The sequence below is a fragment of the Alligator sinensis genome, unplaced genomic scaffold (genome assembly GCF_000455745.1).
Source record: "Alligator sinensis unplaced genomic scaffold, ASM45574v1 scaffold26_1, whole genome shotgun sequence".
Lineage (NCBI taxonomy): Eukaryota > Metazoa > Chordata > Crocodylia > Alligatoridae > Alligator > Alligator sinensis.
Window position 1 is genome coordinate 557,233 of NW_005842448.1, and position 14,336 is coordinate 571,568.

At 38.8% G+C, this 14,336-nt stretch overlaps 1 protein-coding gene across 1 annotated transcript in view; it reads left to right on the plus strand.

The window, feature by feature from the left end:
- CADM2 (cell adhesion molecule 2) overlaps window positions 1-14,336 on the plus strand; it is a 274,783-nt gene that overhangs the window by 153,943 nt on the left and 106,504 nt on the right. The window lies entirely within an intron of this gene.

Below are 14,336 nucleotides of genomic sequence, written 5' to 3' on the forward strand. Positions count from 1 at the left end.
AGATAATCTATATACTTTCAAAACAGGAGAGGTTTGCCTTAGAATAATCAAAAGTTGGCTGAAGTGGTTAGGGAGACACCAGCCATTATCTTTGGGAACTCCTGGAGTCTGCCGAGGTTCTAGAAAATTATAAAAGGTCAGGTATAATGTTGGGGACAAGGAGGTGTTCAGGAATCAGAAGTTTGGTAAGTCTAACTTTAATATCCAACGAATTACTGGAGCATATCATCAAACAATCAGTGGTGGGTAACTCCGGCTGTATGGGGCATACCAGTGTGAATGGAGCAGTGTAAGGAAAGAAACTGAGAAACTGACCCTGGTGAAGGACTTCCGAAAATTAAGGTTGGGGGTGCTGTTTATTACTTGGAATGGGGCTAGAAAACAAGGCCAAACTAGGATAGAAACTATGGAAGAACTTATAACCATGTATTCAAACAGGTGTTAGAGGTATTTTTTGGTTTGAATAACCAAAAAATGGGCTTTGCTATTCCCTTTTCAGTTAAAATGTTTAAGATATACACAGGTCATTATACAAAAAAACTCTTTTTTATTTTATTGTATTTTATTTTAATTATCCTTGGCAGCTCCAATAATATTCATATTATTTCTGATTTCTGACAGTAGTACAAGCTGTGGCCACACATTAAAACAAAGGGTGGAGATTCAACAACTTTCTAGATAGCAAACAGCAGTAGTGCAATGAGGTGGTGAGAGCAGGAGGAGGGGTGACAACCGTGAGGGAAAGAATCAGGTAATAAAGATCAGCAGCTGTTTGGAGCAGCTGGAGGTCATAGATTGATAATGGGATCATATAATATCCAGCTATTCCTATTTGTTTGTTTGTTGGAGGCATGATATAGAAATGTTGTGTAAGGTAGTCTCAGCAGACTCCTGTATGACAGAACCAAAATACAAAGCTGAAGTTTCTTTGGAAATCTCAATCAAGAACCATCTCAGGATAGATGAGGGTGCATCCGGGGGAGAATTTACAAGGGAGAGTAGTATAGATTGTGAATGAGTTATTTTCAGCCCCATGCTCAGACCTCCAGTGCTCATCTCCCATCTTGAACAAAATGTTATCATAAGTGGTTAAAAATAGAATGTAGATCATTTTTGTCTCTTAAACCTAAGGAATTGATTTTAATTTTTCAAACCCAACTCACATCTAGAATCATCTCAAAACATTGTTGGGACCACATAACAATAGGAAGATATTGGCACTCTGACAGAATAGAGCCAATCATAATTATGAGAAAAAAAAGCAAGCATATCTGCTATTGGAGACACGTGTTACATTTTCTCTGAAATAAATTAAGACAGTGATCTGATATTTAATCTGACAGGAGATGTAAGAAATTCCATTGAAGAGTTTAATAATTAGATATAAATACAATCATTTAAGAAATGTGGAGTATTAGGCAAGTGATCTGGAAGATTAGAAGATTGAACATCTAAAAAAAAGTAGTAAAATCTGTTTGGGAGAAAAATGAAGAATTGCAGTTAGAAAGCAGATACAGGCTCACAGGAGTGCTAGAGGGAATAAGAGGAATGAGAAGTATTAAGAAGTACTACAGACAAGATTAAAAAGATCAGAAATAGAAACTGAAACCAAGATATGAAGGACCTCTAGAGTCTTATGATAGTATCTGAGCCTTAAGAATATTGTTACATTTTTAAGGAGTTATTAAGAAAGAAAACAATCTTCCAAGAAACAAAAACACACAAGAGCAAATAAAAAACCCTGCATTTTTTGCACCCCCACCATCTCCAAAAATTCAGATTCCATTTTTTTATTTAAACCCAAACACACTGGAATCAAGACTGCAATCATTCTTAGATTTCATTTTATCAAAATGAGTAAGACTAGGAATACAGTATGGGATAGGATATCATTTAGATTTTTTTAAGCCTTCAAATAGATTCTTCAGCTTCATAGCAGCTTGAATGAATTATTTTTAACTCATTTTGAAACAGATGTCTGTCCAACTGGATTTTTACTAATGGAGGGGGAAAATGAAAGGATCTGCTCTTTTGAATATTTTATTAACTTTGCCTTGAATATGTCTTACTAATATAAAATATGTATGAGTTTGGCTTGGTATTAGTATGAATTACTGAGATGTTACCAAGAGTATGTAGATGCTAGTTGCAGAGGAGAGGTTATGGTATAAAATAAAAGGTTTCCTGGTATTAATCCATAAAATATAACTAAATAATGTATGCTTGCATCTATAAAACTTATTAACATAAGAAGCGTTCAATATATTTTGTGCTGTTAAATTTTAACTGGAAGAAAGCATCACATTTTTAAAAGTGTTTTATGAGAGAGAAAGTCATAAAAAATGAAGTGGTTACAAAAATACACTTCTACTCTGAAAAATATATTGAGTGAAAATGGTACCTTCTCACTCAAAAACTGCTGCTCTTGTGTATTCAGTCATATTTGGTAACTTTCTGGAGTAAGGATTTCCTGTGTTTTACTCATGTTAGTCCTGCAGAGCCATTACAACTCTGGGATCCTGCTATATATTCAATTCTGGGTCACACCTCAGCAGAACTGTTAATTAAATTCTGATGGATAAACTTTCTGGTTGTGTAAGCTGGAAAGAACAGACCCTTTGCTACATACAAGGCTTGAAACTAGATTTTTTTTTTAAGTGGTCTGAGCCGTTGTGATCTAGATGTTGCTGGATCCATCTACATGAGATGCTTTACTCAAGATTAGAGCAAATAACTGTGCAGTAAGCATCATCATCTACACACATAGAAGCTTAGTGTGCAATAATTTGCTCTAATCATAAGTAAATTTGCTACCTGTAACTGCAAATAGCAAATTTCCTCATGATTACTTACTGTGCCATATGGCACATGTACACAGCCAATGGAGCAAAATTGCTCCTGGTCAGCCAGGCAGCAGGGGGCAGGAGATTGCTCCCTGTCCCTGGAGCTACCTGCTGCTAGTCCACCAGAGCCTGGGTGGGAACAACGTCCCTGTACCCCAGCTACTGGGAGCTCTGAGCCCACGCTCCCCAACTGGCATCACAGAGTGGGGACTGGGCGGGGGTGGGGGCTGGGCAGGTCCCAGCCCCATGCCCAAATCAGGTAATTGAGGCACAGGGCTTGGAAAGAGCTGCAGGGGAGGATCAGGTCCCAGCCCCCTGCCCCAATCTGCCAGTTGGACAGCTAGCAGCGAGGCCCTGGCTACGCACAGAATGCCTGCCCAGATAGGCGCGCACTGCTAGCTGCCTCACTGGCAGATTGGGACAGGGAGCTGGGACATGACCCTCCCCTGCAGCTCTTTTCAAGTCCCCTGTCCCCAATTTGGGAGCCAGGAACAGAAGCTCCTTGCTGCCAGGGCAGGAGGACATTATCCCCGCTTGGGCTTTAGTGATAGAGTCTGCCTCAGCAGCAGGCAGCCCACCTGGGGCCAGGGCGCAATCTCCCAGCCCCTCTCCATGCCAGGAGACAGGATCTGCACACCTCAGATAAGATCTGCACACCCTCCTGGTCCCATGCTCCCAGCCAGCCTCTGGACTAGCACCCAGGGGGAGCATATAGGTCCTCCTGGTTACTGCAGAGGGTTGGTGCAGGGCTGGAGGAGGCAGGAGTAGACTGCTGCCAGGAGCAATAGATCTGGTCCTGTATCCCCGCATATGTAGATGCCTGCCCAGGGTAGACAAGGTTCTTTGGGTGAATTTGATATCTTTTATTAGACCAACTTAAATAGTTGGGGAAAAAATTAGCAAGCTTTTGGGTTTAAAAACCCTTTGCCAGGCTGAGGAAGCCTCTGCAGTTGGTGTGTGCTCTTCCTGGATGGAATGAACAGTAAAGAGGCCAGAGGCTGGTCTGCATGCAAGAAAACCAGTGAGTGAAGATGTAAATTGAGGAGTCAGTGGGTGAAAGGCAGGCTGGGGGGTGGGAGAGAGAAAAGGGAGATGAATGTAGCAGTTGAACAGTGGGGAGGTACTGGGGAGTCAGATGTCAGGCAGGATATAATGTGTCATAAATCCAATGTCTATATTTAGTCCATGATTTTTTGTATCCAGGAGGTTGATAAAGTGAAGTTCATAGGCTCGTCTCTGGGAAGTGTTTTGTAAATTCCCTTTGAGAATTAGAACTGAGAGACTGGAGAGAAAGAGGTTTCCTTGTGAGAAATGTGCCCCACAGGATTGGGTATTCTTGTCTTTAATAGATTTCTGGTGTGCATTCATTCTGGTGAGCAGTTGTTGTTTGGTCTCTCCAATGTATTTTCCTGTAGAGTAAATCCACCCTGCAACATTTGCACATATGGACACATCCACTGAAATCCAATAATTGTGGAGAACCATGATGCAAATTTTCTCAATTCATTTTTGCAGTGTAATCATCCTTCCGTATCTCCACAGGGAAAAGCTATAGAAAAAAATGGAAAGCAATAGAATGCAAAGAAAAGGTGGCTTACAGTATATTAACGATAAGGAAAATGATTATTTGATTTAGAAACAATTTACATTAAATACTGAAATGTACACTAGAGGAATAGTTTACATTATCATTATAAGAAAGAACTGTTAACATTAAAATGTACCTCTAAACATAACTGGGAACCCCCCAAAAAAACAAAATCTGAAATTTGTTAATTTAGAGGAGACCTATCCTGACTTTTAAGAAGGCTTTCATTTTACTAGCTATTAAATTAGTTATGAGTGGGATACATTTTATGAATCTTAATCTAGGGAAAAAATGTTTTGAAAGTTCTTGTAAATTGTTGGATTATTGAAACAAGTTTAAGTTGTACGTCAATGTGTAAAGAAAGATTAGGTTCCATTTCTGCCATCTTCTGCTTGTTTGATTATCAAACAAATTCCAAAGTAATATATACAGAGTGAACCTTCTATAAAGGAAATATATTTTTTTTTCATTTGGTGATTGAGCCTCATTTCATATTGAGTGTTTTTAAATTGAGGAATAATAATGATTCAAATTAAGAAATACAACAAAGATTGCATTTTTTTCTCAGGTCAGATGGCATTCTGGCTGAGAATAAACTTGTATTCTAGTTTGATATACCTCTTAGATATGCTGTCAATAGAAGTCTCCTTCAGATACATTAGTAAAAAGCAGAGGAAAAAGAGAAGGAAAGCAACTTGTATGTCTAAAAGTTCTTCCGGGATCTAGCATATTATTTTTATGGTGACAACGGTAAATTTAATATCTGTGGCATGAATGAGAAAAAAAATATATATAAAGAAATATATTTTAGAGTTGCAAAATAATGAACAGTAACTAAGAGATTCAGAGTTTAGACAAAGGGACAAAACATATATAACATATATATGTGTGTATACACACACATACATATACATATGTATATATATATATATGTGTGTGTAAACATATAGCACAGATATATGCACATACATATATGTATAATATACTATACAATATGCTGTATAACAAAAAATAAAAATATAAAGGAGAATTACCATTCATTGGTTTTGATCTTTGGTAATTTTTTATTCTTATCCCACATTTAATAGAAGCTAAACAGTAGTAATTTAGTAATTTTGTTAAAAGGCAAATTGTTTCTATTTAGCTTCTACTTACTTGGGAATGAGGTAGGCATGCAGAAGTATTTTAGTGGATCAGCTGGCAGTGTAAATATCCCGCCCTCTTTTAACTTGGTATAATTTGTCTGTTTTTTCTGTACCCTCATGTAAAATTACTTAAAGTAACAAATGCAATTAGGGGAAAATTATTCAGAATATGGTAAAATAAAACATCTAACTTGACTGATAAAAATGTTTTATTTGGAAAAATTTAATGTGTTTGAGAAAAATGCTTTTTAGTCAAATATTTACTAGAATAGGGAGTATTGGTCAGTTATTTATGGGATACTGGAATGATGAAAATAGGCCGTTAGCCAGATGTTCACAGTTTGATTTCATGTTTTGCCACATTCAATGTATTACTCATTCACATCCTGTGGTAATAGGTGCATAATAAATATAATAAATAATTTTAAATATTTTTCAGGTGCTATGGTGATGGGTGCCTCTTATATATGGCTGTGTATACATGTTCAAATGATCTGGGAGAGCACTCCCAGGTTTGTTTTTCCAATTGAAAAATGTATCCAGAGGGCATGTCTATATAAGATGCTAAATGCCCAGTTGACTAATGCTACTGCACATTAGCACATCACGGCAAAAGCTGTGCTATTGGGCTAATGTGCAGTAGAATTAGTCTACTGTGCATTAGCATCACTAGAAAGGTGTGCACCAGCACTACTACTCAGTAGCACCAGTTACTGTGCATTGAATTAGTACCTATTATTACAGGTACTAAACTTAATGCACAGTAATTACAGTGCATTAATGCATGTGTAGATGTGCCCAGAGACACATGAGCAGACATTTTAATACTGAGCCCTTGAAGAGCAGAGAGCTTGCAATGATGACACTGCACAACTAGGGGGTCTTTTTGCACATACATTAGCAAGCTCTGCAGGCTCAGTCAGTCTGCCTGTTGAGAGATGGCAGCAGTGCACAGGGCTACCCTGATGGATAGATCAACAATGTCTTTCAGGATGTCTCTCCCTGCAGCACAATGCAAGGCTTGTGAAGGGGGCATTTCTACTCCCTGATTGTCTCGAGCAGAAGAGTCCAGGTCCAGTGACTCTTACAAAGGGAAGGGGGCGGGACCAGGAGCAGAGTATGCTGGAGTGCTGTGCTGTGGTTTCTCTTCTTAGCATGTGTAGATGAAACAGGGGCCCTGAATTGAAGAGGTGGGTTTTTAAAAACACCACTTCAATTTAGGACCCTTTAAACCCCGGTGTCATTCACATACCCCGCTGACTTACCTGCCTCTCCGGCAGTGGGGAAGGGAGGGTGAGCTGCCAGCAGGCAGAGCAATCCCTGGGCTGCACCGGGGCTGGTGCTTCCCTCTGTGGCAGCGGCGGCACCTGCCCACAGCCACCTGGCTCAGGTGGCTTTGGGGGGGCACCACAGCTGTGGAGGAAAGCACTAGGTCCCCATGCAGCTCAGGCATGCAGGCAGGCTCCAGGGTGAAGGGACGGGGGGTGCAGAAATCAGGCTTCCCACTCCTGTCTTCCTGGGCCATGCTGCTTGCAGGGCTTCCTGTAGAGCTCCTGACTTGCACAGAGCCTGGTGCTTTGCTCCGTGGCTGTAATGGCAGCAAACTAAAACTCCTCAGATGAGTTTTAGTTTCCTGTGCCCCAAATCTTTTAACGTACATTATGCCGCTGAATTTGCTACAGAGGCTAGAATTAATATGCAATACAACGTATAACCCTGACACCATTTAAGCGGCGCAAAAGCGGTTAGCCCGCTTTAAAGTGTCATGCACACGTGTCCCTTGTTTCATCTACACATGGCCTTAGAAGTAACGTGTACAAGCATTCTCTCTCCCAGGAGAAACTCTTCTGGGACTTATTTAATCCTGGTTGTTCCCAGGTTAACTTTCTCCTGGAGTAGCTATTTTTGCTCTGGAAAAAAATCCTGAATATCTGTACACTCATGGTTTCTCTTGGAGAGCAGCAACGATTGAAGGAGAAAAGGGATGTCTATACATGATCTATGAATATGGCTCTCCCTCCTTCTCCCCACCTATGCCCCTTTAGACATATGTATACTGGGTCCCTTGATCCTACCATCTGTCTTCACTTTTTTCAGACCAGGAGTCTAGCAATTTAAGTAGAACCAAAAGAAAAAAGAAACAGGTATCACACGACATCTGGTGTTCTGCTTTCCATTTTATGGTATTAAAAAGCTAACCAAAATGTCTCATGGCAATTTTTAATTCTTTTTATATATACATTTATAAATATATAAATAGAATTGTGAAGAATGATAGAACTATGGGGAGTGCCTTTTATACAGCGTACGTGTGTGTGGACATGTGTATGTATCAGCATCTTTATGATTATCTGTTTAATATTATCCTGCTTGCCTGACAGGGTTCAAGTAAGGGAAAGCAAATTGGAAATAAGCAGCAAAAAGAAACCAGCCTAGTTAAACGGCTTCACAGAAGGCAGGGTAGGGTGATTTCTTATAGATTAACTCATTTGAAGAGGCATGAACTTTCATAGGCTACAGCCTACTTTATCAGATGCTATGAACGGAGTTGCAGAGAGCAGGGTTCTTCTGGACATTTTATCACTGACCTCAGAGTAGTTGTTCTTAAACAGCAAAACTTTAGAAACCGACTTGAACATAAGATTGCAGAACAAGAAATCATCCACAGACCAGATTGCTGAGTATGGTCTCAACAGTGACGGATTTCTTATCTCATTATTACTTACCTGGACTAATTTTTATAACTCCGATGTCCCTCAGTGGGTTAGCCACTTTGTTTATCCCTTCTGATCTCTCCCCCCACCCCCTTTGCATTTAACTAACTTTATTCCTTTCTGTTTAGTACCTCTACTATCTCCAACTCTATTTATAGTATCAGGAAGTAGGCTGTAGTCTATGAAAACTCATGCCTTTCCAAATGGGATAGTCTATAAAGTGCCGCCCTGCCCTGCCTTCTAACTACCATTGCTATCCACTTCTCTGTTTGGCCATCAAAAAAGAATATACTACCTATCTGAAATCAGCAAAATTACCTACCTGTGTTTCCAAGGCTGTAAATGTAGGACTAAAGGTGATATAAACCTTCAAGATACTGAATGTGTTGTGAGGGAGGTTGCAAGCTGCCTGACAAGGAAGACAAAATATGCCAGGAGCAGGACAATCTACTTCTCATGTCAGAAATGAGCACTGACTTGGCTAAAGGGAAATTACCAATTTTTGCAAGGTAAGATTAAAATGTAGTTAAGGAAAAATATGTATATAGAACTTTTTTTGTTTAATCCTCTTTGCCTGTTTTGCTTTGTACCTTTAGGTGAAAGAATAAATAATTCTTTGATCTGAAGATGCTATTTCTGAGTCACTTTAATCAGGGCTGTCACAAACTCCTGGAGGAAGAGGGTGTACAGCTGCCAGATTCATTTGGGCCTATCAGGTTAATGTGCTTGGGAAATAGGGGGACTTCAGACCAGAGATTCAGCCTGAGAGTAGCTATACTGCAGAGAAAGGTACAAGGCACTAGTCACCCAAGGTTGCATTTGAGAGGGACAAAAGGGATTTAAATTGTAATTTGCCCTGTAACCATGTCAAGGATAAATTGTTCATCCTAGTATACTCTCTTTCTCTTTTCTGCATAATGAGTGCATTTGTTTGGGTTCCTTTTGTTATCTCAGTTTTATCTTTCTTGCAGGGTAGAGGGAAAGTGACTACTCTTATTGAAACATTTTTATGAGATTATTGTCACCTGTTTACTGTCCCTGTTTAAGTAATTCTTCAAGGACATAAATCATTGTAATTTACTTTACCTGCAGCAGTTTTTTTGCTGTACAGATTGCCTATTTGCTGTAGGATTCTGTCAGGTTTTTATGACACAAAGCATAGAAGTCTATGTTTTGTTGCTACCTCATTTTAACATATGTTGGCAATTTAATTCTTATATGTTCTGAATACCTTTGGATATGGTGTGATAAATCTTTTCAACATGCCTTATGTCTTTTGAGAGAGTTGCAAGTTTTGAATATTAAAATAACTGATTTGTATTTTTTTAAAAGAAAGAAATCAGGTACTTATTATTTTAAGGGGTATATATTTCACAGAGGGGTATAGATTCCACATGGTTTTTGAGCTCCCAAATTATATCTGGGCAAAAAAATGCACAATATTTCTCTCACAAAATAAGAACCATTCACCCAGTTTTTTACAGAAGGATTGAGCATATGGTTCTCAACATTTTTTGATTAAATGCCCCCAAACTGGCACCACAGCTCATTAAACTGTCGAGAATATCTGCAAACAAGAGCTTCTCTCCTGCTTTAAACTTTGATGTTAGTGGTTAATTGAAGAATGAAAAAGCCTGACTCATGATGTGGTTGACAAAGGTAAAGTTAATGAAGAATAGAAGTAACCATTCCACTGAGGTAATTGTAAAACCTGTATTGGAATTTCAACAAAGACATATATGGTGAGGAAGACATTGAAAGGCTCTTTTCTTTGTTCACTGGAGACTTCTCAGTAGAGACTTCTTAGAATGCAAGTGCAGGGCTATTTGAATGGTTTATAGTCATTATCCCACAGAAGAAATGACAAAATATTAGAAACTAATTTACTTGCTTGTTAGCATTGCAGAAATTCATCTTATATCCTCCTTACTCTTATCCATATGAGCCTTTTGAGGGTGGATCCTGCAAACATGTATTACCAAACATTTGTTATTAGTATGAAAAGGACCCTACATAGTAGCATCTATTTGAGAGCAGTATACTAAGATATAACAAAGCCCAGTTTGTACATGACTCTCCTTTATGCAGAAGCCCAGAAAAGAGCAACAAACTTTAATAGAAACAAATAAGCACTCACAGATGAGAAGGATTTAGAATGATAATCTGTTCTGAACAATGCAATAAATCTATATAATATTATACACATAGTATACTGTAGTATTTTGATCAGCGTATACAGTATTACCAAAGAATATGCTCAGATGCCCGAGAATGCATGTACCAGTAATTTAAAGTTACAAAAAAATGAATAAAATAAGAACAAAAAAGCACTGTAAAACCAGTAACTTGAAGTTAGGTTCTACTGAATGAAGAAGGCAAGAAACAGTCCCCGACTCAGCATTATTTTGATCGTTGTGGAGCCTAAAATAATGTGTTAAAGTTAAGTCTGCATCTGAATGCTTTTATCAAGCTATATAACTGCCCATAGACTAATATTTTGTAAGGGTCTACACCCAGGGTCACTTTAAATTATAATTTTGAATACATTTTATCCTTATTTTGGAAATTAATTACTGAGAAAATCTTTTTTCAACCTCCATACTCTCTGTAGAACATCACTTAAATCTTGATGTTCCATTTAAATTTATCTATGAAGGAACTGCAGTATCTCTTGATTTTTATATTAACTTTTCATGCTGACTTGAAGTGAATACTGTCTTTCATTTACACCAAGAATTTAGATCCTTCCCAGGTGTCAGTAAATGAAGGCCTAAGGGCCTTCCTTATTAGGACTAAACATAAATTACATCAAAGTCTAAGTCCACTTAGCAGTTCTTTAGAGAAATTACAGAGTTCAGGCCTTCTTAGGTACTAATTTGTTGCATGTGGGCTATTTTTAATTTACTTGTGATTAGTATCCCCAACGTCTCTGTTACTACAATTCTAAGAGTATCACTTTGGAGGTTTGCATGCTAAGCACAATTAGCACTAAAAGAATATCATAGTTCTTATTCTGATATTGTCTCATATTGTGGCTGTCTTTTTGCAGCTATTCCTGGCTTTTCTCTTAAAATAAAATACTTTTCTGAAAAAAAGCTATAATCCTTTAATGTCTTCTGAATGCATGACTAACATTGTATTTTTACTGGAACTCATTTATGAAATAGTAGTCAAATGATAAATACAAACTATAATTCATGAGTGGTTCTTCAAATATTATAAAAAAAACTATATCAGAAAAACCTGAACAGTGTCGAAATTCCAGAATTATAAGATTCCTTTAGACTCATTTATGGAGTTGTCTGTATTTGAGTGGGTAATGCATAGTTGAGGTGACTGGGATGAGTCTTCCTCCTATTTTTATAATTTATTTGCACCAAGAGAGATAATTTTGGGGACCAGGTGAATTACTTATCATTAATTGTCATTGTACTATAAGCCAGGGTGTCATCCCACAGACCAGATGACTGGTGAGTGCCCTGCATGCTGAATTTGGCTCATAGGCCTGACCCTTGTCTTCCCACCCACCCCCTCCAATGCAAGATCCAGCACATGTGGTACTTGCTCCAGCCATGTGGGGCCAATCTGGGTCCTGTGCTCCATATAGCATCCTCCCCCGAGCAGCTGAGGGGGCTGCATACAGCATGGGTCCCAGAGTGCCCAGAGCGGGCATCACAAGTGGTATGTGTCCTGGACTGGCTCAAGAGGAACATCATGCAATGCATGTCCTAGGCTGGACAGGGCAGGTATAGTGCAGGCCTCAAGTAGGCCAGAGTGGGCACTGTGTAGTACACATCCTGGGACCTTTGCATGGGATTGGAGTGGTATGTGCCTCTTGCAGTGTGAGCAGCAAAAGAACAATTGTGCCTCGGACTGGGATCCTAGTGGGCTGAAGAGCCCAGGAAGGGCAAGACCAGGGCCCCTGGCCAAGGTCAGACACAGCGGACTTAGGCTGAGGAGTAACAGTCAGAGAATAGGAGTCAAAAGTGGGAAAGATGAAGCCCAGCAAAGGTTTGAGGCCCAAGAGACCAAATGTTATGGTGGGGTCAGGGAACCCCTCCAAAGTGATCAAATACCATCTGTGAGGTATGGGCATGGCTACTGGGGAGGACATAGGCCATGAATTTAGCCCTTAGGCCAATTAGGATCAGAGGGGTCTGAGCTATAAAGAAACACTGAGTCAGAGCCCCAAGTCATTTGGGCCAAGTCAAGCCCACAGAGGAGTGGAAAACTGGAAAGAGCATCCGGAGCTCACCAGCCTCTAGGGGCAGCCTCCTGTCTTTATTAATATTATCAAGGTATGGCAAGGTGAGGTATGAGGGTGGGACCCTGAGTGGCTGCAGTAACTGCAGGACAGAACTAAGGTAGCAATCAGGGGGTGCCCCAGCTGCCCTCGGAGCATGTTGTGTCACATGTTCCACAGGCTTGATCCAACCCACAGGCCATATCTTTGATATCCCTGCTATAAGTAATCATAAATAATTGGCACAGTGTTATAGACTCTTCGTTCTGGTCAGTGCTAAGACTTATTCAGTTCTTTGCCACCCTGTTCAATCAAGCTCTATTTTGGGGTTGTACCCTATGGCCTTTTGTGAATGTAGTCACGTGTTATAAATACTGTGTACCTGATACTGTAGAATATCAAACATACAAGCCCTGGAAATAGACATCATCTTCTCTCAAACTGGAACTGGAAAGAGAAGGTTTTTCTTTCTATCAGAGCATTATACAAGTTAAATTATAGCCACCTAGTCAATACAGAATTCTAATTCTTTACTCTTGGGTCTCCAATGAATTGTATAATCACCATTTATTAGACATAACAAAATCATTTGAGTGAATTATGGCCAAGCATACATTTGGTGGTTATTTGGTATCCTCGGGGCTTTCCTCCTAGTTTCAATGAAGATTTCTACTTATATAAGTCATCAGTGTAAGAAGGATGCTTTAAAATGCATTTATTAAAGTAATAATGTACATTCTGGTTGAAACACTTCAGAGTTCTTACTCCTGGGAACACCAGCTCTCAGAAAATTAGTAAGTGGGAAGCAATGACAACTTTGATAGAAAATTGGACTGCTCCACCTTTGTTAGTAAATTGAAGTAAATCAGGTCTCAGTGGTCTAAGCTGTGTGCGCACTTCTTTAGTACATTCTGAAGTAGCTGTTTTATTTAGCTGTATATGCCGTTATATGAATTATCTGTGTTAACATGAGGGCCTGGGATTTTTCTATATGTGTATTTCAGCCTTGATTCAAGAACGTATGCTTAAAGAAGCACTTAACGTTTATTAGTTATGGTATTTAAGTGTGTACTTAACAGTAAGCACAACTTACAGAGGGTTTTCCTAAAACTGAATGAATTTGAACATGAATGTCAATGTTTTCTTGAGTTCTGAAGAGCTGTTGACCTAGATAATAACTCCAACTCTGGTGAAACAAGACTTGAACAAAATAGCACAAGTATGACGGCTATGATAAATGTGTACAAATTACTTGTACCCTTTATGATAAAATAAAATTGTAGTAAAATTTGGGAGATTTTATGGAATAAGTAATTTAAAGCAAGAAAAACAAAATAGCAATCAATGGTGCATTACAGAAAAGATCACATCACCTACAGTTACAATGTGGACTTAAAAGAGGATGTTGTCATTATAATTCATGGAATATTTGAATATGCAACACCTGAAACAAAATTCAGCCTATTACTTAAGCATGTACCCTGGTCCAGCAATATTCAAGAAAGTGTTTAATGAAATTTAAGAATATGAGCAAAAAGTAAATAGGATTTGAGCATCTGCTTAAAGGAAACCAGGTCCTTAAAATATTTCTCTAATATTGGAATTGTTTCCCATATTACTTTATGAAAGTTATATTTCAAGTGAAGAGACCAGCCCATAGAGCAGAATGGGAACATGAATCACCTTGGTGGTATTTCAGATCCAGATTTTTTATTAGCATTTATAGACAAAAGATGATTTCTTTAAATGGGATACACTTTTTAAACACGAACCAGTTTTGTCAGGAAAAGAGAATTTCTTGGA